Consider the following 22,700-nt stretch of genomic DNA (forward strand, 5'->3'; position numbering starts at 1 on the left):
CTCTCATTCTTGGCTCCCAGGAGTTGAGCAGTTTTCCTCTGCCAAGACCTTCTGATATGGGAGAAATATAACTCCTAGCCTGATAGATGTCATGGGTCTCAAGTTTGTGCCCCCTGAAATCAAAGAATGAATTCCAATGAACAACAGAGGTTAGAGTAGGAAATGTGTTTTGAGAGACAGCTTCTGAGAGACAGAGGAGTCCCAATAGTAGGTGGACACCGAGACCCTTTGTCAGGGGTATTTTACGTAGCAGTCATGGTGTAAGTGCAACATGGGTCAAACCATTGTCAACCTATAGGATTATATGTACAGTGTAGCGGTTTAGCTAATATTGATCTGGTAAGGAAATGAGGCATGTAGCAAGGGTATATGGCTAGCTTCCTTAACCCTGGCTAGTCAATGACTTCTAAACAAGAAACATTCTTGGAAAGGGGTGGGTGCAGATGCTCTGATCTCACATCTGGGCATCTTATACCTATCTGAACTTAATTGTCCAAGAGATACTAATTACAATTTAATCTCGAATTATTGTTCATCCCTTAGAGAGGCATGCAAGCCTAACTTTGAGTCTTTATCTTGAGCCTGATCTTCTCCAGCTACAATTCTGATGTCTTAATTTGTCAGTTCACTTCCTGGAGGATGCAGGAAGTCCCCCTCTGACTGTATAGTAATTTCTACCTAACTTTGAGCCTGCAGTTCTTTCACCGTGCAGTTTCTGCCTTGCAATTGGACAACCGTGGAAGGAAATCTCTGAAACTGGGTGCCACAATGTTCAGTAAAGTTGTGCATGTCAGGTAGCGTGTCTTTGCTGAGGAAAATGAATATGCACATTAAGTGAAGTAAGTCTAACATAAAAAAATCAAACCCTGCCCAGAGTGAATGATGATTAATGGGAGCAGACAGGTGGCATGGAAGGAGAAGGTAAGAATTGGCCGAATGGCACAAAACATGGTTAGAGATGAGAAAAGAGTTCAAGAGATCCTGCACAAAAGGACAATAATACTTAGTGAAGACATATTTCATTGTTTAAAATGCTAAAAGTAGAATTTGAATATTTTCATCACAAAAGTAAGAGAAATGTGAGGTAAAGCTTATGTTAATAGTTCAATTCGGCCATTCTGAGATGTTCAACACATAATGTGTGCAATAAAAATGTATAGCTCTATCTTTCCATTAAAATGCCTTACTCTCAGTTTTTATGCATCTTGCTTTAGTTCCAGAGTTTGGTAAGGTGTCTCAACCATGCATAGAAGACAAGCAGGCTAGAGGACTGCACACTAGGTCTAAGCTTTTATGAGATATTGTATATAGTATATAGTACATAGTACATAGTATATAGTGTATAGTACATAGTATATAGTACATAGTATATAGCATATATATAGACATATATGTTTTTAGTACTATATACACATTCATATAGTACCAGCAACAAGAGAGATTGGAAATGTAGATACAAATTAACAAGAGACTATACTGCAATTTTTTGTCATTATAAAACAATATATATTACATTTAATTTATGAATCAAATAAGGAAAAGAATTTTTAACCAATGCTTTAATGATGATAGTTTTCTTTTAATATTGGGTAATATGTAAAGATTTAAGCCGCTTATTATCAAATACTTGTACACTGAGTAACTACTCTGAGGATAACAATGGGAAATGCATTAATTATTTTTTATTTTAAAAGTAAAAGAACTAAGGCATATTAACAAATAGACATCCATTTACAAAGTAGCACAAGAATAGAACAACCAATACTGAATTACAGACACAAGGTGACAAGGAATTGACAATGGTTGTTGTATTACATATTGATAACTTCAAAGTGGTTACTCAGGAAAACAAATATAGACATGCAAGATTGATCAAATAATTAACCATTTATCATTCCTTTCAATAAAGTGATAGAAGTCAGTAGCACAACTATGTTAGCTATCCTGTATATAATTTGGACTAATGAAACCACTGTGCAAATCAGTTTGGAGATTCCTCAACAAACTAGGTCTAGAGGTCCCATTCAACCCAGCTATTCCCCTTCTGGGTATTTTCCCAGAAGATGTGAAAACATCATATCACAGCAAAATATATGCACCCATGTTGATAGCAGTGCAATTTGTAATAGTTAAATGATGGAAGCAACCCAAATGTTCATCCACTGAGGACTGTATAAAAAAATTGTGACATTTTTATATAATGGAATATTACTCAGCTACAAGGAAAGATAAACTCGAGGCTTTCATAAGTAAATGCATTAATTATTGATACTCTCCCATTAGCCTGATTTGAAACTCAGTTTTATTTTTATTTCATTTTTTTTCTTCTCTTTAAAATAAAATACCCTTCTAGTGTTTGCAACTCCATACACCAGAGGCAGAAGTACTTAATGAAATATGTGAAATCCATACCATCCTTTCTGTGGGCTATTCATATAGTTCGGATAGATCTGTGTGCAAGTCAAGAATGTTGCAGAAGATCTATGGTAGAGTCACAAGATCTGGAGAGTCACAAAAAAATGTTTGAGCTGGGCGTGGTGGTGCATGCTGTAATACCAGCACTTGGGAGGCTGAGGCAGGAGGATCATTGCAAGTTTGAGACCAGCCTGGGCTACAAAGTGAGCTCAAGTCCAGTCTGAACTGCATAGCGAGACCCTGTTGCCAAAATGACAAAAAAAATTGTTTTTGCAATGTAGTGAAGCAAGTTGCTCATCTCCTACTTAGTGTGGAGAAGAAAGATAGGAAGGGGCTGAGCATCCCCTTAATATGTATCAGTCAGTGCCTTAAGATGTGCTAGTGGCCCCTGCCTCTGAAATGCTCTACCACCTCCTAATAGCAGACTGGGACTAAACCTTTTATACACGGTCTTTTGAGGATTGTTAAGATCCAAATTGTAGGAGCAATGAATAACCTGCAAAAAAGCAGAACATTCCTTATGCCAATATCTTTATACTGTCAAGGCCCACATGCCAGGTAAGGAAAAATGGAACATCATGTTGTTCATTGATATGTTCAGTGGTAGGTTCATTGATAGGCTGTTTTCTGCCTTTTATCATTATTTATTTTCTTTTCAGTTCTTCTATGGTTGTTCCTATGGCTGTTTCATGAGCAAGATTATTGAGAGCATACAAAGTCTGTCTAGTGACACTGTTCTGCTTGCTCAGGTTTGCTTAAGATTTTTCTTTTGTATGTCTTCACTGTGTATACTCTGAGCCCAGTTGGGTTGCTCCGTTTTTATTCATACTAAAGGGAGGAGTCAACACTTAAAAGCTGCAATTTACAACACATATGAATTTAGTCTTCTAAAAGTAAATTTTGGAAATAGACAAATTGATATCTCATTGTTAAATAAGGATGAATAGGTCAATTGTTTATTTCTATCCACTAAAGTAATTTATGGTTCCATTATTCAGAAAAGAATGAATTTAAGGGTACATCACATGATTTCATCTTGAAATGCAAAAATTAGCTTTAATAATTATCTCTGTAGGAGGGCTACTAACTTTCTCAATTCCAATCATGGCTGCATATAATTTCAACTTGACTTTCCATTATCAAAAGTAAAAAAAAATACTGCTGTGAGTCCTTATTACCAGAAAGCAATTGAACATCCCAAAATGGCAAAACTGTAAAGAGGTATCATTAAAAAGAGCAAAATAAACCACTGAAATACTTCAAAGTACATACACATTCTAACAGAAATATTCAAATTAATACACTCCCCAGGAGCCTAATAAAATACACTATTTAAAACATAAAGTGATTGTGAAGAGAATTTACACCCTGTTTATGGTCAACACTTCCATTATACAAAATGTTAAGAGCCTTCAAGAATCTATTAAGGGCACTGTAAATGCGTTACTCTCTTTACAGCATGACGTACTTAATCTGTGCAACAGGTAAATCATATATAAATTTCATAGCCTTTCTTTTATAAGAACCCATTTATATTCACTTCCTATTAAGTCATCCAGAGAAAAAATTCTGTAATAAAACATTCTTGAACTATCCGTGAAGGCAAAGCAGATGTTTAACAAAGCATTGTTTATAAACCAGCAGTACTACATAAGTGAGTTCAACTGCTCCAATTTTCTGGATTGGCTTCCTTCTGATGTAACCATAAAATTCCTAGAATACTATTCGGATATATCATTTGGCTAAGTAAAGCACACAATATTAGTGAAAATATCTTAAAATATTCCCCTACAAAACTAAGTTTGTTAAAAAAATTTTGCCACTGTAACAGCTCTGCAATAATTCTTCATGAAAAAACTAAAAGAAGGCATACACATGAATATCATGGAAACCTTTGAAAAGGTCATATCAAGTATTAGGTAGATTTAAGATACATAGATGACTGACCAAGACAGAAAAATTTATTAACATGACAAGCACAACAATGCTTCTGGGGTCTGCAATAGAGATTTCAGCCCTTCCCAGAGAGAAGGGCAGCCATTTTAAAGACTGGGGCAGGGGCTGGACTTTGGAACCACAGTGGAAGAGGAATGGGATAAAGGAAAAGTAGAAACCTAGAAAGTAGGCTGCTAGGATGGAGATGAGGGGCTTCAACCCATACTGTCAGACCTTTGCTATAGCAATAACAGAAGGAAAAGGAAAAAAGAAATAATAACAAAGAATAAAATAAATAAAATTAGAGGTGGTGTTTGGGAATGAGGAAGGCAAGATTGGCAATCAGCCAGGGCATTCTGCTGGCTACTTTCCGCTGCACTGGAGAATTATTTTGTCACATCCAGGTGAGCATCACTGCTATGTTTGGATGAGCAGCTAACCAGGACTGAAAATTCAGCACCAAAAAGAATTAATGAAAGTCATGTATGGTGGTGAATGCCTGAATCTGGAAGGCTGAGGCAGGAGGATCATCCCGACTTCGAGGTTAGCCTGGGCTGCATCGTGAGTTCAAGGCCAGCCTGAACTATATAGTGAGACCCTGTCTCAAAAGAAAAAAAAATTACCCACAAAAGAAATTAATGGGACAGAGTTTAAGAAAAGGTAGATATTTTATTTGTAAGGAGGAAAAAGGAGAACACAGAAAGCTGCCGCAGAGCAGGAGCAGGAGGTCTCAGAAATGTGGATTCCTCTGGGACCTGGTTCGTGGCTCCTTTTTTTGGGTGCTAGGGAACCTTCCCTCTACCTGGAACTTGTCACAACCTGATTGGCTTTCTGTGCTGCTGTTTGATTAAACCAGGCACCCTTGCCTACTTGTAAATACATACATATGTAAGCTCATAAGTGAGTGTTTACCAAGAGCCTTCCCCAAACTTAGGCAAATGCCCTCTTCAAATCTCTCCTGTGTTCTACTGGTGGCAGAGAGGATGGCTACCTTGGCTTCTTGGCTTTGTGCACCTAGCTCAGTTTTCTGCCTGCTAGCTCTGCTTCTCTCTCTGATAAATCCCAAAGCCCTCTGTGCTATCTGGTGTCTTTTAACATCTGGTTTCTCTCTCTCTCCCTCTTGTCCTTGTAATTGTTTTTGAGGGGGTTCCTGTAGTAAAATTCTAATTCTTTCTAGTCAGGATTAGTCAGAAAACCTAATGAGGCACTTATTCTGTGCTTTCCCTTCCTATAGACCCCTGACCCTACAATTTAGGGTTATCTTTTGTTGTTGTTCTATTTCCACTTGAGGAGGTATTTGTTATCTATTTTTTTTTTAGTAGAAGGCTGTTGTTCACCTGGTAGTGGGTGAGGTTTCAGACTGTTATTTACATGAAGGGCATCATAGTGTGGGACAGAAACAGCCCGGTAGTCCTGGATCTTGATTAGGCCCTGTGAGATTTCACAGAAGTTCTCTGTGGATCCTGTGATGAGCTTTGGTGCAAGGTGAGAGAAGTGCCCAGGTCTTCCACTCTAGAGGCTGCTTTTGTAGGTACCTCTAATGTTGTTAAAGGGGGTTGGGCTGACTGCCCTTTCTTGGTGGACATCCTCAGTGATGGGGATGAAGAGGGATTGGTTATTGGAGGACACACTGATACTGGGGGGCAAGTAGGTAAGGTATATGTCCCTGTCTAGTTAGTAGACAAACACAGGTACTACTGCTGGCCACAGAGGACTAGGATTTCTGACTGGAAAAGACAAGTCATAAAGTGTTATAACAAGAGGTATTGCCAAGTATTGGTCTCTTGAACTGAAGGGCATGTCTCACTTTCCCAGATCAAGATGGAACCAGTCAGGAAGTCCCCCTTTTTAGGTGAAATTAGTAGAGTTATTGAAGGGTGACGTGTTAATGAGATCCCATGGGACAATCTAAGTGGGCTAATGAGTAATTGGGCTTGGGGAAGAGGTTGAGATTGTGAGTGGTCCAGAGAAGAGCAGGAGTCGAGAGGACTTTTCATTTGCCTCAAGTGAGATGTCATAGTTGACCTGATGACACTGACAGACTTGAAGGCTATTGATAGTGATGGTCTGGTTTAACTGAGAAGCATTTTCCATGGAGGGACTGTCAAGGATTAGCTCCCGGTAAATGTAAAGGGGACTTGATATAAAAGGGAAATGCCAGGGGTTATGAGATCAATAATTGGATAAGTAGTCGTAGGATACTTAGAGAAGTTAGTAAAATATGTCTCAGTGTGTTTGGTGGATGTCTTCATTACATTTTTCCCACTGCTGGAAGAAAATACTGGACACCCAAAGTTAAAAGAGGAAAGGTTTATTTAGCTCACTGTTTGTGGAAATTTTACTCCATAATCAACCTGCTCCAAGGCAGAGGAGCAGAGCACAGGGGCAACTATTCAAGGAGGCAGAAGACAGCAAAAGTAAACAAGAGCAGAAGTGGGTGGAGAGCAAAACTCTTTTCCTCCCTTATATTGTATGCAGGCTACACAATTTCACCTTCAAATGGATGTAGCGCTCACACCATCTCCGAGAGCTCCTCTTGCACAGGCTCAGGATGTTTACAATGTGAGGATCCTGGTCACCTTCTGAGTCACTTAGTTAAACTTCTAAACTTCTCAAGTTGACAAAATGTATCATCCATTACAGTGATCTATCTTCCAAGGAGTGTTGTGTATGATTTAAAGAGGATATTGGCTTGATCTTTGAAGGCTTGATCTTTGAAGGCTTGATTTAAATCCTTTTCTAGAGCAAGTTGTCCATGGGTGTTTAATCAGAGTGATTTGCTGGTGTGGATTGCCCTAAAGACTGAAGATGATAGACACTGGGAAAGCCAGCAATTTTGGGCCAGAGATGGATTTGTCCTGTATAAAAGTTGAAGGTGAGTTTGAGGGAGTGTTATAAGTGTTGTAGTAGAAATAAATTCTTTATAGGGGCTTACATTATCAAAATAGAGAAGAGAGGGATGATGAAGATTAAGCAGGTCATGGTAAATTTTGGGGTAGATAAATTGAGATCCAGTGGTATAGAGGGAGCTCTATTCAGGCCAAGAAGTTATCAGGACAAAAATACTTGAAACCTCTAGTTCATAGTCTTTAAGTAGTAGCAGAATAAAGTAGAATAAAGTAAAGAAGTAGTGATGGCTTGACACAGGATTGGTCATACATTGCCTTGGACATGTTGATAAGTTCCTTTTGGGAATACCACAAGGCCCAGAGATGTAGAAATCAGAAATTGAGGTTGGGATTTCTACTTATGGTGAATGGGTGAACTGGGCATTTTTTTCTTTCTTTCTTGCTTTTTTTTTTTGCTGTGGGGGGGAAAAGTTTTAGTCCAGACAAATGGATTTAAGAGGGAAAGCACCCCCAAACCCAAGACTTTTGTGATTGTTGATATCGTAAAGACAATTGTATACAGGCTCTGTCATTTTTGTTTATGAGTCTTGGGTTTGAGGATTTTGAGGAAGATCCCGTTTCTTTATAGGCTGATAATGGAGTGAGTTGGTTATCAGGATTCAGGAGTTAAATTCTAGCAAGGTTTTGCAGAAGGTTGATGAGTTAAGAAAAGCAGTGGTGGGAAGTCTCTGAAAGATAATCTACCACGTGAGTGTTATCAAGAACAAAAGGAGATGCATAGATTAGTTTGAATGGGTTGAGCACATGGGTGTGTGAGAGGCAGTGTGGTACATAGGAGGGCAATGAGCAAGAGAGCTACCCACATCTTCAGGGTTTGTAGCATGAATGGGGAGAGCTAGTATAGTTGTAAGGAATGAAAGGTGTAGACTTTAAAATGTTGGAATAGAACAAGCCTGGGGGTTGCTTTTCATAATTAGGAGAGCCACTGCCTTGAAATACAGAGACAGCTCCTCTCCCCAGGTTGTTCTTGTGTAACTCTTTTGTGAAGTAGGCTATGGTTTCTATTTTTGTATCAAGGAGTTAAGAATCCAAAAGTCGATCTCTTTTGGTATTTACATACAGGTTCATAGGTTTATTGACCTGGGAAATTTGAGTCCCAACGTGGAAGTGAGGGTTGATTTGAATTGCTTGAAAGCAGAAGACAGAGAACAGAGAAGAGAAAGGGGTAACTGGGGCCCCCTAAGGTGGTCTCATAGAAGGATTCAACTGTGATGCCTAAGTTTGCAATGTACAACTGAAATTAATTACAGAGGCCCCCAAAGGAAAGGAGATCAGATTCTGATTGGGATAAAAACATCTGAGAGCCGGGTGTGGTGGCACACCCCAGTAATCCCAGCACTCAGGAGGCTGAGACAGGGAGATAATTGCAAGTTCGAGATTATCCTGGGCTAAAAAGTGAGCTCAAGTCTGAACAGTATAGTGAGACCCTGTCTCAAAAAGGCAAACAAAATTTTAAAAATTTTTTAAAAAGTAGACATCCGAGAGATGAGGGTTTTGTGCTCTTGAGTGACTCAAGGGTTTTACTTGGTCTTATGCTAGGGCTGCCTTATGGATGGCTCACTTCACAGTGGCCTCCTGAGTTTCACCATCAAAAGTTAGGTAGATTAAGATTAAGAGGTAACCCATGGAGGCAGAAAGATTTATTAGCCTGACAAGTACAGGAGCTTCTCAGGGGTCTGAGGTACAGGCTTCAGCCCATTTTGCCCCTGAAAGGCAGGGCAGCAGCATTTAAGCCTAGGTAGCGGGTGGAGCTTGGGTCAGGAAACGGAATGAAGGAAAAAATAAAAATGTTAGCTGGTTTTAAAGCTAAAATAAAAGTTAGATGGCTAGGAGGGGCTTTAACCTAGCCTGGAGCAGTGAAATTAAGTGCTGACCATAAATGCCATTACTGCCTGCCAATCACACTGTACTTCTCTAGTCTATTATTTTCTATCTCTTATAAAATTTGACTTCATGTACTTTTTCCTCTCTCAGCAAATGCTCAATCATTCCCTTGAACACTCACTCCAAATGCATTCTTGCTAGTCCCCTAAGGACCTGAAGTAATCAGAAGAGAGCTTACACAAATTACCAGATTTTCAACACCTGCCATTCTCGGCAATCACCATTTTCTGTTCCTTTCCCTTAACTAAGCTGCAGTAAATTTAATCCTGTTTCACTTTTACAAGCCACCCACCCAACAGTTTTGCTAACTCTTATGCACATTATACAGATGGTTTTGTTTTGTCCTTTTCTCTTCTGGATCATTTCTGTAAACACATAAATGTTACTTATTATTCCAGTTGTATTGCATTAACTGACCCTATATCTACATTATGATACTAGCAATCTTTCTCTCTCCTCAGATTCCAATAACACTGCCTGAAAAGTTGGAATGAATTTATTTTTCTCTCCTGTCATTTAATATCATTCTGTCTCAGGTACTCTAGTCAGATATTTGCCTCTGAAACTTTGGGGAGGATTCTAGAAATATGACCTCTGGAGGCCAACAGTGAGACCTCAAGGATTTATGTGATCTCTCCTGATTAACTTACCTTTCCCCTTGAAAATATTTTAGTTTCCAGAACAGAACATTCTCTTCCATGTGAGACATTTTCTATTCTGTCTTTCTCACAATTTAATTTAATCACACCATTTAACATATTAGCTATATATCCTTTCAGATCTTTAGAATTTCAATGGAAGAACTTCCAATAGGAATTTACAATTAATATAAATTTATCTTCACCTTCAAATTACAGTGTTGAGTTTTACATGTAGTACAGTTATCTCATACGAGTACATTCAAATTCCTCTTCTAACCACTTACTGGTGTCACTAATTTTCCTTATGTTATGTAGTGTGATCACATAATGCATTTGTTGCTGCAAATTTAAATAAAGACTTGTATATTAGATCCATTATATATAAGAAAATAATAATTTTATTTTGGTTACACCTATTGCTTCTCCAGTGATCTTCCTTCTGTGGATAAAGTATCTTACCTATATCGATGTTCTTCTTCCTAAAATTCTTAAATTGTTTACTTTACCTTTTAAGGATTGACAATTATCTATTTTTCCTTTGAAAGTCTAATTTCTCATTTTATAGCTCCAGGGACTCTTTCTGTAGGTAAGTAGATCTTGCATTTGACTCTGAATTCAGTTATTTTTCCACAATTTTAGAGTGGCAGCCTTTTTGTCCAACATGAGCTTTTTTATTTCCAAGAGGAGCAAATGATTTTCAGGTTGTTTTCGTGTTCCTTATCACAATGATGAAAGTGGCTACGTGCAAAAAATCCAGAGTTCAAAATAATACTCTTTAATTTGCAACTTTGCAATCCATAATTGTTCATTAGTGAGCTGTGACTATTATAAACATATTTCCCATTTAAGAAAAATCAGATATAATGATCAAATAATAATATTTTGATTGATTTATTTTATGGAAAAATTAATCATTGTTAGTAGCTTCATGTAAAATTGCAGTATCTCCATTTTTATACTTCTTGCTTGTGGACAAGCTCTTATATTTATATTTACTAATGCTTAGATGAGTGTTAGCATATTTCTAGTTTATTTAAATTGTAGATTACTGAAATAACAATTTTTAAAATGCTTACATTTTGAAAAAAATCTACGGAGCCGTGCATTACAAGCATGAAATAGGGTGGGGAGAGTTGTGTTGTGTTCCATTGAGAGAGAGATTTTGCCCTTCAGCAGTATATTAGAAATACATGTTTTGGAAATGAAGGCAAAGTACGCTATACTTCCCTCTCACCAGACACATTTCTTAGCCTTCCACAGAATTATCTTCTACACAGTTTTCGTTTGTTTATTTGATGCAAAAACTCAAGCGTTTAACTTATTTAGTATTATGCTTTGAACTAGAAGAGATGGACACACAGAATTTTACCCTCAATGAAAGAAGAAACCATGTACTTTTCAGAAGGGTTTTTACTGATCCATATATGTCATATTCATTCACAGTGATTGGCAAAATATTTCATCTGAATTTAAAAGTAAATTAAATGCATAGCAGGCATTATGTAAAAATATGGTTTAAATGATAAATGTGAAACATTGCCAAGTTAAAATTTCATTTAAAAATGACTGTATTTTTAACTTGAATTGCAAAAAACAACTATTATATCTACTTTGCATTTTGAAATATTTAATGATCTTTCAGTTAACCATATGAGGGCTTACTTTAATCAAACAAGAAAATATAAATAAAGAAGAGTCATGAAAAAAATCTCAAAATAATTGCATTGATGATTCCTTATGAGAATTTGGACAAGAAAAGTTTTCATTGTATTTTAAGCTTCATTTTAGGCACTTGGAAAGAAGAAAAATAGTTATACACATTTAATTGTGTTTAATTAATTAAACTATGATTTAGTTCATTTGAAATATACTTTTTGCTAACTGCCTCCACTTTTCCCATATTTTTTATATACAGATGCTTTCTTAAAGTGCTTGAAATTATGAGAAACTTACAATAGGTCTTAACATATGCTGTAAATTTGAGATTTCTGTAATACCTTTAGACAGAAATAGGAAAGAAAAAATGTTCTTGAATTATCAGTAATGGACACTAATTTTAAGCTTTTCCTTAATATTATGAAGAAGTGTCCAGTATACAGCTACCTGAAAACAGAATTGTCAAGACCCCAAGAACTGACAAGCTATGCTTCAAAAGAGAACACCAGCGATCAGCTCTACTAGAAGTTAGGGTAAGGGTTACTCCTGAGGTTCATATTTACTTCTATAAAATTCAGTCAGAGGGTTTCTTTTGAGTCCATCATTCTATGAGAAATGAATCAGACACAGATTAATATTACATGGCTTTACTAAAATAAGATACCCAAAATTTCATAATTTAAAGAGCAACATAAAAGACAGATGGTCCTAGATGGAGAGGTTGACTCCATGGAGAAGGGAAGGGGATTGGGAAAGGAGAAAGAGGGAAAGATGGAAAAGAGGGAGTCAAAATGATCAGGGTATCATTTGTATATGTACCAGTTCTCCAAAGACAGCTACTGTGTCTAACACATGCCCTGATAATAATAAAAAAGAAATCAGAAAATGCAAAAGTAAAGAACAAATTACTTCTGTATAACATCAGTCCTAAGTCACTGGGACCTAAGCACAGACAACACTTTGAAGAATTTAAAGAATTTGCTATTCAAATATTTCCTTAAAGTGATTTATCCCACGTCTTGTCAAAAAAGTCCTCAATACTGATAATGGTTTGGCATTCAAGACTACAAAATTATCATGATACAAAAAAATAGTTGTTACATGATGTAAATTTACTTCATGTTTCAATGATTATTTTACTAAAAGCATGAGGACTTTTTTTGTCTGATCTGACATGTAGGAAAGTTATTGGCCAAGTGTTAGTGAATTATTATTTTTATTTATTTCACTTTAAGTGTACATTTTTATTCGTATGTTTCATTGTAAACACAAACTGGCATATTTCAGTATTTTTCTGAAGAAATCTTATCCTAAAGGGAAGTTATTGTTTTTATGAAAAAACACAATCAACTTCGTAGTGGAGTTAATTTGATTGAAAATATATTGTGTTAATGGAACCAAATATTTAAGTCTGCATTTCAAAACATTTAATAATGGAAGAGCTGCATTTCATACTATGTAAGAGTAATTTTCCTTTTGTGAAATTTTAGTGTCGGATAAGAATTAAGTTTGCAACCAGATTTCTTGAAAGATTTTATGTGGAATATATCTCAAATATCTCTTGACTAGAATAAAAATACATCTTTACTACAAGACTATAAAGGAAGAATTATTGAGCACACATATTATTGAACCCATGTATTCTGACTTTAAGGGCACAGAAAATTTCACATCCATCTCTAGTATAGTTCCGTGGAGATAGTAACCCTCCATTATGTCACTAGTTAAAAGCTAAATGATTGACCCTAAGCTGCTTCTAAACAAATGGTATTCAAATTTGTAAACTGGGGGCTAGGGTTTTAGCTTAGCCACACAGTGCCTGCCTGGGAGGCATGAGGTCATGAGTTCGATTCCCAGTATCAGAAAAAAAAACAAAAACGAAAACAAAAAGACAAAACAAAATTGTAAACTGTAAACTAAATAGATAATTGAATTAGCTGACAAGAGAGACTGTGGTGTGTGAGAAGGTTGATTTTAGAGGTAACCATGTCAAAAAAGAGTCAAACTCTGTTGAATATTTCCCTGTAAAAGTTGCTGAACTTTTGAGCACAAATTTTGAGTGTAAGAGAACCATGGGTCAAAAAGGGTATAAGAATGTTGGTGCAAGTAACTGTCTAACTTACATTTCCTTACCCACTTTTCAATTATAAAATTATATTCTCATTGCTATAAAAAAAAGTACATGGTAGGGCAGGGATGAGAAATAAGATCAAACTGTTCTACTTTTTTTTTTTATTACAGACCTCTTAGAAGGGCAGAGCATATATGAAAAAAGCAAAGTAGAGAAGGATATTTGAAGTCATATGAATACCACCTTCAAAAAGCATTTATACATAAATGCAACTTTCAGTCTGAGACAAGAAAAATTTTTTCTTTGGAAGGTTGGACCAAGTGTTCACCAAAAGAGCAGTAAACAAGGCCAGGCTTCTGGCAGTGTGACCAGGGACATCAAAGAGACAGGAGCCGGGCTGCATCACGTGTCTGGGTGGGAAAGAGTGTGATTTCAAAGCAGTCACAATACACTAAATATTGCAGAAGCTACTTAGCCACATGGGAAAGAATGGGTGCATTTAAGGCAGAGAGGAGCAGCAGATATAGCTGTTAATCTGCCTCACTCCTGTAACCCCTCAGTGTTTGCAAATGATCAGGACTGTGCAGGCTCTTCTAGTGAGAGATTATATGTGCGGCACAGGTTTATCTCTCAGCTCCATTAAAGGAATGTAACAGTAGGAGAGCAACTCAAAAACAGAGTGCTGGCATATCTGAATCTCTGTTGTGACTGATTCTTAATTGCTGTATTTATTTATGCAGTAAATACATAATACCTTTGGATCTTGTTTGAGTTAGTTCAAAGCAGATTCAAATATTCGGTCACCATACCCAGGTTAGGAATGGCAGTTAAAATTTCTATGCCTTTAAAGTTTACAACACTACAAGCCAGTACGCCCAAGCCTCCAACTGCTCCTCCACAGGCAGCTGGGCCGCACGGATGGAGCCAGGAGGGCTGTCCGGGGCCTGCCAAGATGAACTTCAGGGGCAGAGCAGAGGAACAAGGCGGCCCACTGGGTGAGGGAGCTGGAGAGAGATAAGGCCAGAGCCTCCTGCTGCCAGCTCTGAGGGGAAACACAGTTTGCTAAGAAAAGCTGCCACATCATGCTAGAGTTGGGTCTGAGTTTATTTAATAATGAAGAATGGATTTACCAGTTTCATAGGTCGGCTCAGAGGCCAGCAAGATACTAAGTGACTGGACAGCATGTTTAATGCTCCAAATATTTATCAGATCATTATATATCACTCTTCATGCTTATTTAATCATACTGTTTAATGTACCTGTTTTTAACTGTTGACTTCCTCTATTTTTTAAAATAACTCTACCAGCTGGGTGTGGTGGCGCATGCCTGTAATCCCACCACTCGGGAGGCTGAGGCAAGAGGATGGTTGCAAATTCAAGACCAGCCTGGGCAACAAAGTGATATCAAGGCCAGCCTGCATTGCATAGCGAGACCCTGTCTCAAAAAGACAAAAAATAAAGCAAAACAAACAAAAATAAAATAACTCTACCACTTCCCCCCAAAATCCATAGTAATAATCATTCTACCCTCTGCTTCTATGCTTTCAGCTTTTTGAGACCACATGTGACGGGTTGATGGTGCTGATTGTTTTACTGTGCCTGGTTTATTTCACCTAATGCAGTATCTTGTAAGCTCAGCCATGTTGCTGTAAATATCATGATTCCTCTCAGTTAGGGGAACAGTGTTATATTGTGTGCATGTGCACAGTTTTCTTTACCCATTCATCTTCCTAGGAAGCCTTAAGCTAACTCCCTATCTCGGCTATTATGAAATAGCACTGCAATGAATGTGGCAGCAGATGTCGCACTGATGGACTAATTTCATGTCCTTTGGATATATAGTCATTAGTGACATTGCTGGGTCATATGGTGGTTCTGTTTGTAAATCTCTGAAGAACTCTCACCATTTTGTAAAAAAATCACCATTAAAAAAACTTACATACTTAGTACTTGAAGTATGATGGAAGGAATGAAGCACAAGTAGAAAGAAGAAAAGGAAATCATAATTAAAAATTGTACTTTTAAGAAGTTTGCAACTTTCAGGACTTAGCCAGAGCTACGTAAGACAGATACACACAATATTCCTAGGCTAGTTGTACACCTCTTTCTTATGAGACCTATCACTACAAGGCCACAAATGAGCGCAATTGAGAAATTCAACAGCAGACTGAGTGAATCCTGAGAATGCTTAAATCACCTATCAAGAAAATAAAAAATAAAAAAGACCATGCCTGTGATAAAACAATAAAAATAACAACAATATAGACAAAAACAAAACAAAGCAAAAACAATATAAATGATATAGGGCTTAACACAAAATAATAGGAATTCACAGTGGTTGTTATATTACATATCGTTATCTTCAATGAAATTGCTTAGATTACCAGATGTAAGAATGCAAGATTGATCAAGCCACTAAAGAGAATAAAAAATAATAGAAAAACATGAGAAATATTACAGAGCTTCAGTACACACGATGGTAGGATTCACCAATGGCTGTTATAGTACATATTGTTGTCTTCAAATTAGTTGTTCAGATTACCTGATATAAGCATGCAAAATTGGTCAAAAAGATTAAGCATTAAGTGTTCCTTTAAATAGACCATTACTCCAGCCTTTTGATGCATCATGAAAATTACAAATGTGCCCAGTTCCAAACTGCAATGTGCCTCATTTCTTTGAGCACGTGCACTTCCCCCTTGGCTGTATCTCTGCCTAGCAATCCCCATTCCTGCCTCTCTCTGACACATGCTGAGAATTCTTCTTCTCTCCTGGAATGGGAGAGCCCACTGAGCTAAGGCGGTGGGGTGGGCGGGACAGGCTTGCGCTTTAATTCCTTGTTTCACTTTTCAGAATCCTTCACACCCAACACGGTGACAATTCTAGGAAAGTTATTCTTACTACTGGAAAGGAACACTCTGAGTTGAAAGTGATAGAAAGGGAAAAACACTCTTAAAATGCTTAAACAATGCTTGCTACACTTAGTGTGTGAAATGACTTTCCATCTACCTTGAGCTTTTATCTTTGACAAGTGAAAATGTAAGCAAAAGACCAATGATGACTGCTTCATTTACTACAGGCTTAATATTGAATTCTCTTCATGCTCAAAGCTTCTTTTTTCTTCCTAACTCATTTTTCCATTTTTTTTTAATTCTCTAATTTTTTTCAACAAATCAACAAGGACTTTTAAAAGAGGTCTTTATATTATATTACTTTTCTCTCTCTGAGTGTCTTGATATATTTCTAATTTCAAGACTACATGTTCATTTAGAAAATTTTAAAGAGGCCAAGTTATATATTCCACTAAAGAGAAATGAAATCTCCAAATACAATAATTACTATCTCAACACATTTACACTAATATTTTATACTTCTTTGGGTGTAGTTTTGAATCCATAATGCACATCTGATTTGTATGCATTCTTAAGAATCCATCAGACCCAAGCAGAAATTTTCAAATAAAATTTGACAATGTAGTTTTTTGAGACATATTTGTTTTCAAGAAAAGATTTTTAAAAAAAAAGAAAAATGAGAATCACTCAGCTGAATCTCTAGTATAAGGTTACCCTACGAAAAGGGAATTTCAGCACATCACTGCTTTGCTTGATTTAGTTCAAAAAATTCCTTAACTCTTTAATATAAAAACTGATGAAGTTTTTGTGATTTTTAAGATTTTTATATAATGGCACATTCTGAGTCAATTACTTTTGTATGAAAGGGAAAAATTTTTCAAGTTTCCCCCACATCTCTACTGAAAAGATAAGCACTGAGAAGCCTCTGCTTCAGATTCAAGGTTTTTTACACTCATCAAAACATGGTTCATATGGTATTATTTTGTTTTCCTGCTTTTACAGTGTGGCAAAGAAAAATGAGTGTTGTATTAAAGAAATTCCCTGCTAATACAATGGTCTATATGTGTACCTGATGAGAAGCCATGAAAAGTAGGTAAACTAAGAATTTAGGAAAGCAAAATAGACTTCTTCAGGTATAGATAGAGATACACAGTAAGAAAAACTACTGAAATAATTTCGACTTTGTATAAATAAAACAAGATAGTCACTAGTGTAAAACTTGAAAGAGTTAATTTAAACTCGGAGGTATGATAGACACTGTGAAATGATAGGAAACCACTGAAGAGTAAAGGGCTTCTGGGATGTGGGAAAAGAGAAGGGAACGAAGGAGAAATTTTGTATGTATGTATATACAGGATAGATAACATGGTTGTTCTTCTGTCTTCTATTTCTATGCTGAAAGAAACTGTCAATGAGTCTTTGGTTGACCAGTATTGCATGTTTATATCTGTTTTCATGAGAAGCCACTTTGAAGATATCAATATGTAATACAACCACCATTGTTAATTCTCTACCACTTGTTTGTAACTCTGTATTGTCTGTATTGTGCTTGTGATATGTTGTAAAATGTTGTATGTCTGTTAATGTTTCCCTCCTTCTATCTTTAAAATAAAAAAAAAAAAAACAAGATAGAGTGCAAAGAAAACACCACACAACTTGGGAATATTTGCTTCATTATAAATGAAATCAGGTGTTAAAACTACCACCAGTCATTTCATAATTACTGTAAACTGAGCACTTATTGCCTCTTATGTGTTCTCTGATTTAGTCTCTAGAAGAGCCCGGTGCCATAGACAGTTTTCCAGATTTATAGACAAGGAGATGGAAATGAAGGGTATTTTGCCTGCGAAGATCAATGCCAGCATTTTAGATTGGAGTTGAAACTGAGGAAGAATTAACCACTATAGCAAGCAACTGTCTTCAATGTGCTATTCTATTTCTCACCGGGTTAAAACAGGAATTTCTACCACAGGAGAGGACAGAGTGACACTAGTTAAACTTTGTTGACTAAAATATTAAATCTTTTTCAAAAACACATTTTAGTTTTGTTACGATATATTGTAGCTGTTTTCCTAAGTTGAAATCTGATTTAATTAATGAAAATATGTATCTATTTTTCTTAAAAGCAAGAAGGATATTGCTTATTACCCAGTACTAAAGAAAAGATAAAATATGGAAATGAAGGTAGCATGTTAAGTCTGCACCAACTAAAAACTCACAAAAAGATGTAATAATATCTTTATTATTATGTCATCTTTGTTACATCATGCTCGAATTTTCTTCAAGAATACCAAAATGTCTACATTCTTAAAAATGTGACAGTTCTGCAATAAGTATATATTTTTTTAAACTGTATGCTTAGTGTAGCTTAGGGTAACACATTCACAAACAAAACCTAGAGATAAGGAAATGTTTGATGAGCAAAAATCATAATACTGTCCATATTAGAACGCGTGCCAAAAGGACCTGTGTTAAGAGGTGAACATGTGAGAAATTTCAAGTACCTGAGCAATGAAGCAGCCAGACATTCACATCTTCTCTCACTTTCTTGCTGTTCTTAGTATGTAATCCTTTTCACCATGGTGGTTGCTCTTTTCCCAATTTCTCTCTCTACTCTGTGCAGTCAAGATCACCATGTAGGTGATGAAAATGTTTTGAAGCTGACTAGGTACGAGGTGCACACATTGGAATGTACTTTTCAAAACTGAATTGTTTTAAAATGGATGAATTGTGTGGTGTGTGAATTATACCTCAATAAAGTTATTTTAAAAAATAAAAAAATAAATACATGTACAGACTTGTTAAGGGCAGGACCAAATCTGACAATGCCTCAAATAAATACAGTAATTTAAACGTATGCACGCAAATGTTTTTATCTAAGTGGGAAGGTATCTCCATACTTGAAATGTGAAATGTTTCAAAACAAAAGTATGAAAAAACATGAACTCAGTTTGAAAGAGGAGTAAAATATATATGAGAAAGAAGGCAATTTCAAAAAGACTTATTTTGGGGTTGTGGTGTTTCTCTGTGGTTAGAGCTTGCCTAGCATGTGGGGTCTCCAGTTTCAATCCACAGTGCCGGCCAAATTAAAAACAAACAGAAAGAAATATGTTATTTGCAGGTATATTTTTTCAATAAGCTAGAGATATTCGGGTAAGCAAAACAAATACAGACCCTGCAATATGCAGCCTACACTTTAACATTTCCTAATTGTATGTGTCATGAAATAGAGCTGTAGTGTTAACTGCAGGTTTGATTAGAGGATTAGAAAGGAGGTATGGAGGATTATACTAAGGACATTGCCTGTGTTTGTAGAGGTCAGCAGAGACTTGATTATAAAGTTTCTTGTAAGTCTTGCTCAGGATTTATAGACTCCTTTTCTAAGAACTAGGAAAGAAGTCTTCAGTGGTAGTGAGAAAATTTTACTTGGTTATGTGGAGGTGAGTCTCAAAGCTAAAGGCTGGAGTTTCATGATCTAGTTTTTGAGAAAAATTGTGTCTTTAGGAATATAAGAAATTATAAGTCCATAAGTACATAAGAATTACATACTAAACTCAAATATTTGCATCTCTAAAATTATTCTGAAGCAACTTGTTTTTTTCCTTTTCTTCCCATTGTTTGGAAATTGAAAAGAGAGTCTTCGACTCAACTACATCCCCAGCTCTTTTTACTTTTTATTTTGAACCTTTAATTTTTTATTTTTTTATATTGACAAGGTGCAAATTCAACTTGTGATTCTCCTGCATCAGCCTCACTCAGTGCTAGGATTACAGGCAGGTACCACCCTACCTAGTTCATTCCATTGTTTTCATTGAAGAGAAGTGAGACAAAAAAAATCAGCATTAGAGGAGCAATGAGAATATCTGAATAGCAGTATTCAAATTGTGCATTAGATTGCTTTATTGATGTCCATGTAAAAAAAGGTGTGGTATTAGCATACAACATTGGAAAATCTTTAAATTTACTAAAACTACATTTTTTCTTATACACTTTTGGTCATACTAATGATATATTTGTCAGCTTAGTTCTTTTGTTATGTTCTTAATATATTTCCTTCTCAGAATGAAAATATAAATGCTGGAGCTTCTTTTGCATTCAAATGAGGGTATATTTTTAATGGAATAGGAACAAATGAATGGCTAGATTTTAAATAGTGAACTCGGAAAGGTAGGATACAAAGGGGGAATGGGAAGAGATGGCATGAAAACATCTTAATTATCAAGCAGTTAAAAGTACTTGGATTTAGTTTTTAAAGCATATCCTTCTAGTCTTAAATTTTTGTTCCTGTTTCTCAATATCCCTAGAAAATCCTTATGACTGAAGATTTTTTCATATCAGAAATTTAAACTGTATGTGTATGTATATATATATATATATATATATATATATATATATATATAAGACCTGCCTTTGAGACCATGTGAGGCTATCATGAGAAACGATGCTATGGAGACCTTAAAGAGGGTAAGGAAGGAGAAGAGAAGTTCCATATTTTCACAAGACAGTGTCCAAAGAAGTTACTGAAACTTTGATAAGAACCTACTCACCTCACCCATAGAATAAGATTTCAGGTTCACAGAAAAAGAGTTCACATTGCTGGTCAGTGACTGGCTTGGAAAGGGTTTATTAGGCAGAAATTTTTATACACACTCGAGTGGAGTCCAAGCATTCAGAGAAATGAGCATGTATTTTTCTAGATGAGAAACATCTATGCATCTCTTGGGAGTGGGGGGACCACGGGCAAAGGAGGCACACACCTCAGAAGGTACCTACCCATTTTATACGTATGGGTCCACCCAGGTTTTATTAAATAGGTGATTTAGACATTCTTTGGATTTTCCTAATCTGTGTCTTTATGTTAGAATCATGTTTCTACACTTTCCTTTCCCAATTAAGCAATTTCCTAGACTTTCAAGATCCCTGAGCAATACTGGGTATGCATATGATGGACCTGAGGTTTAAGGAGCCCAAATTTAACCAAAGCAATACCCATTTAGAACACCTTTGCCTGGGTCCTGGAATTTGTAGTCTTCTTGAAAGAATAATTTTTAATTATGATTTCCTTGCCTCCTTTCTACCTTTCATTTTTTATAACCCACCTTAGTGTCAGAATTGCCTATGGCTTTTCCTGCTAACTAAATCCAGTGGGTTATTTTTGAAACCTGGTTTTATGTTGGTAAGTTTGTATAGCACTCCAAAACCAGTAAGAAAAATTCTTGTAAAATAGAAACAGGATACATTAAATTAATTACTATACTATTGAAAATGCTATAATGTATAGGTCAAATACAATTAAGTCTGCAAAATGTTTTGTCCCTTATATGGGAGGAATAAGATTAAATATTGAATGAAAAATCAGTAATCCATTTCTGCAAGTTGTTGCCCCTTATATAATATCTTCGTGTTTCTCACTGCATATGCCACGTATTTTGTAGCAGAATGTTTTTATTACTAATGATTTAAAAGCATTCTCCTGGATGCTTTTACATAGCCTGCCCTAAATACTGTTTTTCTTCTGCCCGCATTTACCTCTCTCCCATATATTGTATATTTCGAGCCAATAAATTTCACACAAATGTGTGTAAATTCTATTTTTGAAGGCAAACCACCTACATTTTTTCTACACTGTATATTTTAAAATGATATATCAACACATAAAAATGAAATTTAAAAATGAGGACTGCACAGATCATTTTGGATCCAAACTGTTATTTAAACTTTTTAAAATATATATTGAGCTTCTGCATATTTAACAGCTTCAATCTGTAAGTTTCCTTCATCTGACATTCTATAGTCCAATTTTTACTTTAGCAGTACGTGCATAGTTATAACCTAAATGCTGTTGTGAAATATTATTTTTCTTAACTTTTATGAACTGAGATACATTTTGAATTTTTGCCAATTTTATTAATTCTTATAGCTGTTTCTCTAAGTGTGAAAAAACACTAAGATCTTCAGCACTGAGACAGAAGAATGCACCTTGATCTATCTGCTTGTGCTGTGTCTCCCTCAGTGACAAAAATGGCTGTTCCTGGGAACCTTGGAAGCGTCTTTTCAGTGAAGCATTTTCAAATGGGTACAAGGTACTACTCCTCTTACTTCTTTGATTAATCATGTGAAGGCTTCTTCATTTATATTTTACCTAAACTGGGTTTAATTATGCCTTTATGTGGTGGTCAACGTTTAGCATCCAGCTTAACTGAACCAGTGTGGTGCTGCGTGTGTGAGGCCCACCTGAGGATTGATGTTGGCAGCATAAGAGGTAGAACGGGAGAGGAAGAAGTTGGAGGCTGTTGGGAGCTGGTAGAAGGTGTTGTAAATTGTGAGGAATTGTTGG

The sequence above is a fragment of the Chinchilla lanigera genome, unplaced genomic scaffold (assembly GCF_000276665.1).
Source record: "Chinchilla lanigera isolate Chin_1 unplaced genomic scaffold, ChiLan1.0 scaffold00087, whole genome shotgun sequence".
Lineage (NCBI taxonomy): Eukaryota > Metazoa > Chordata > Mammalia > Rodentia > Chinchillidae > Chinchilla > Chinchilla lanigera.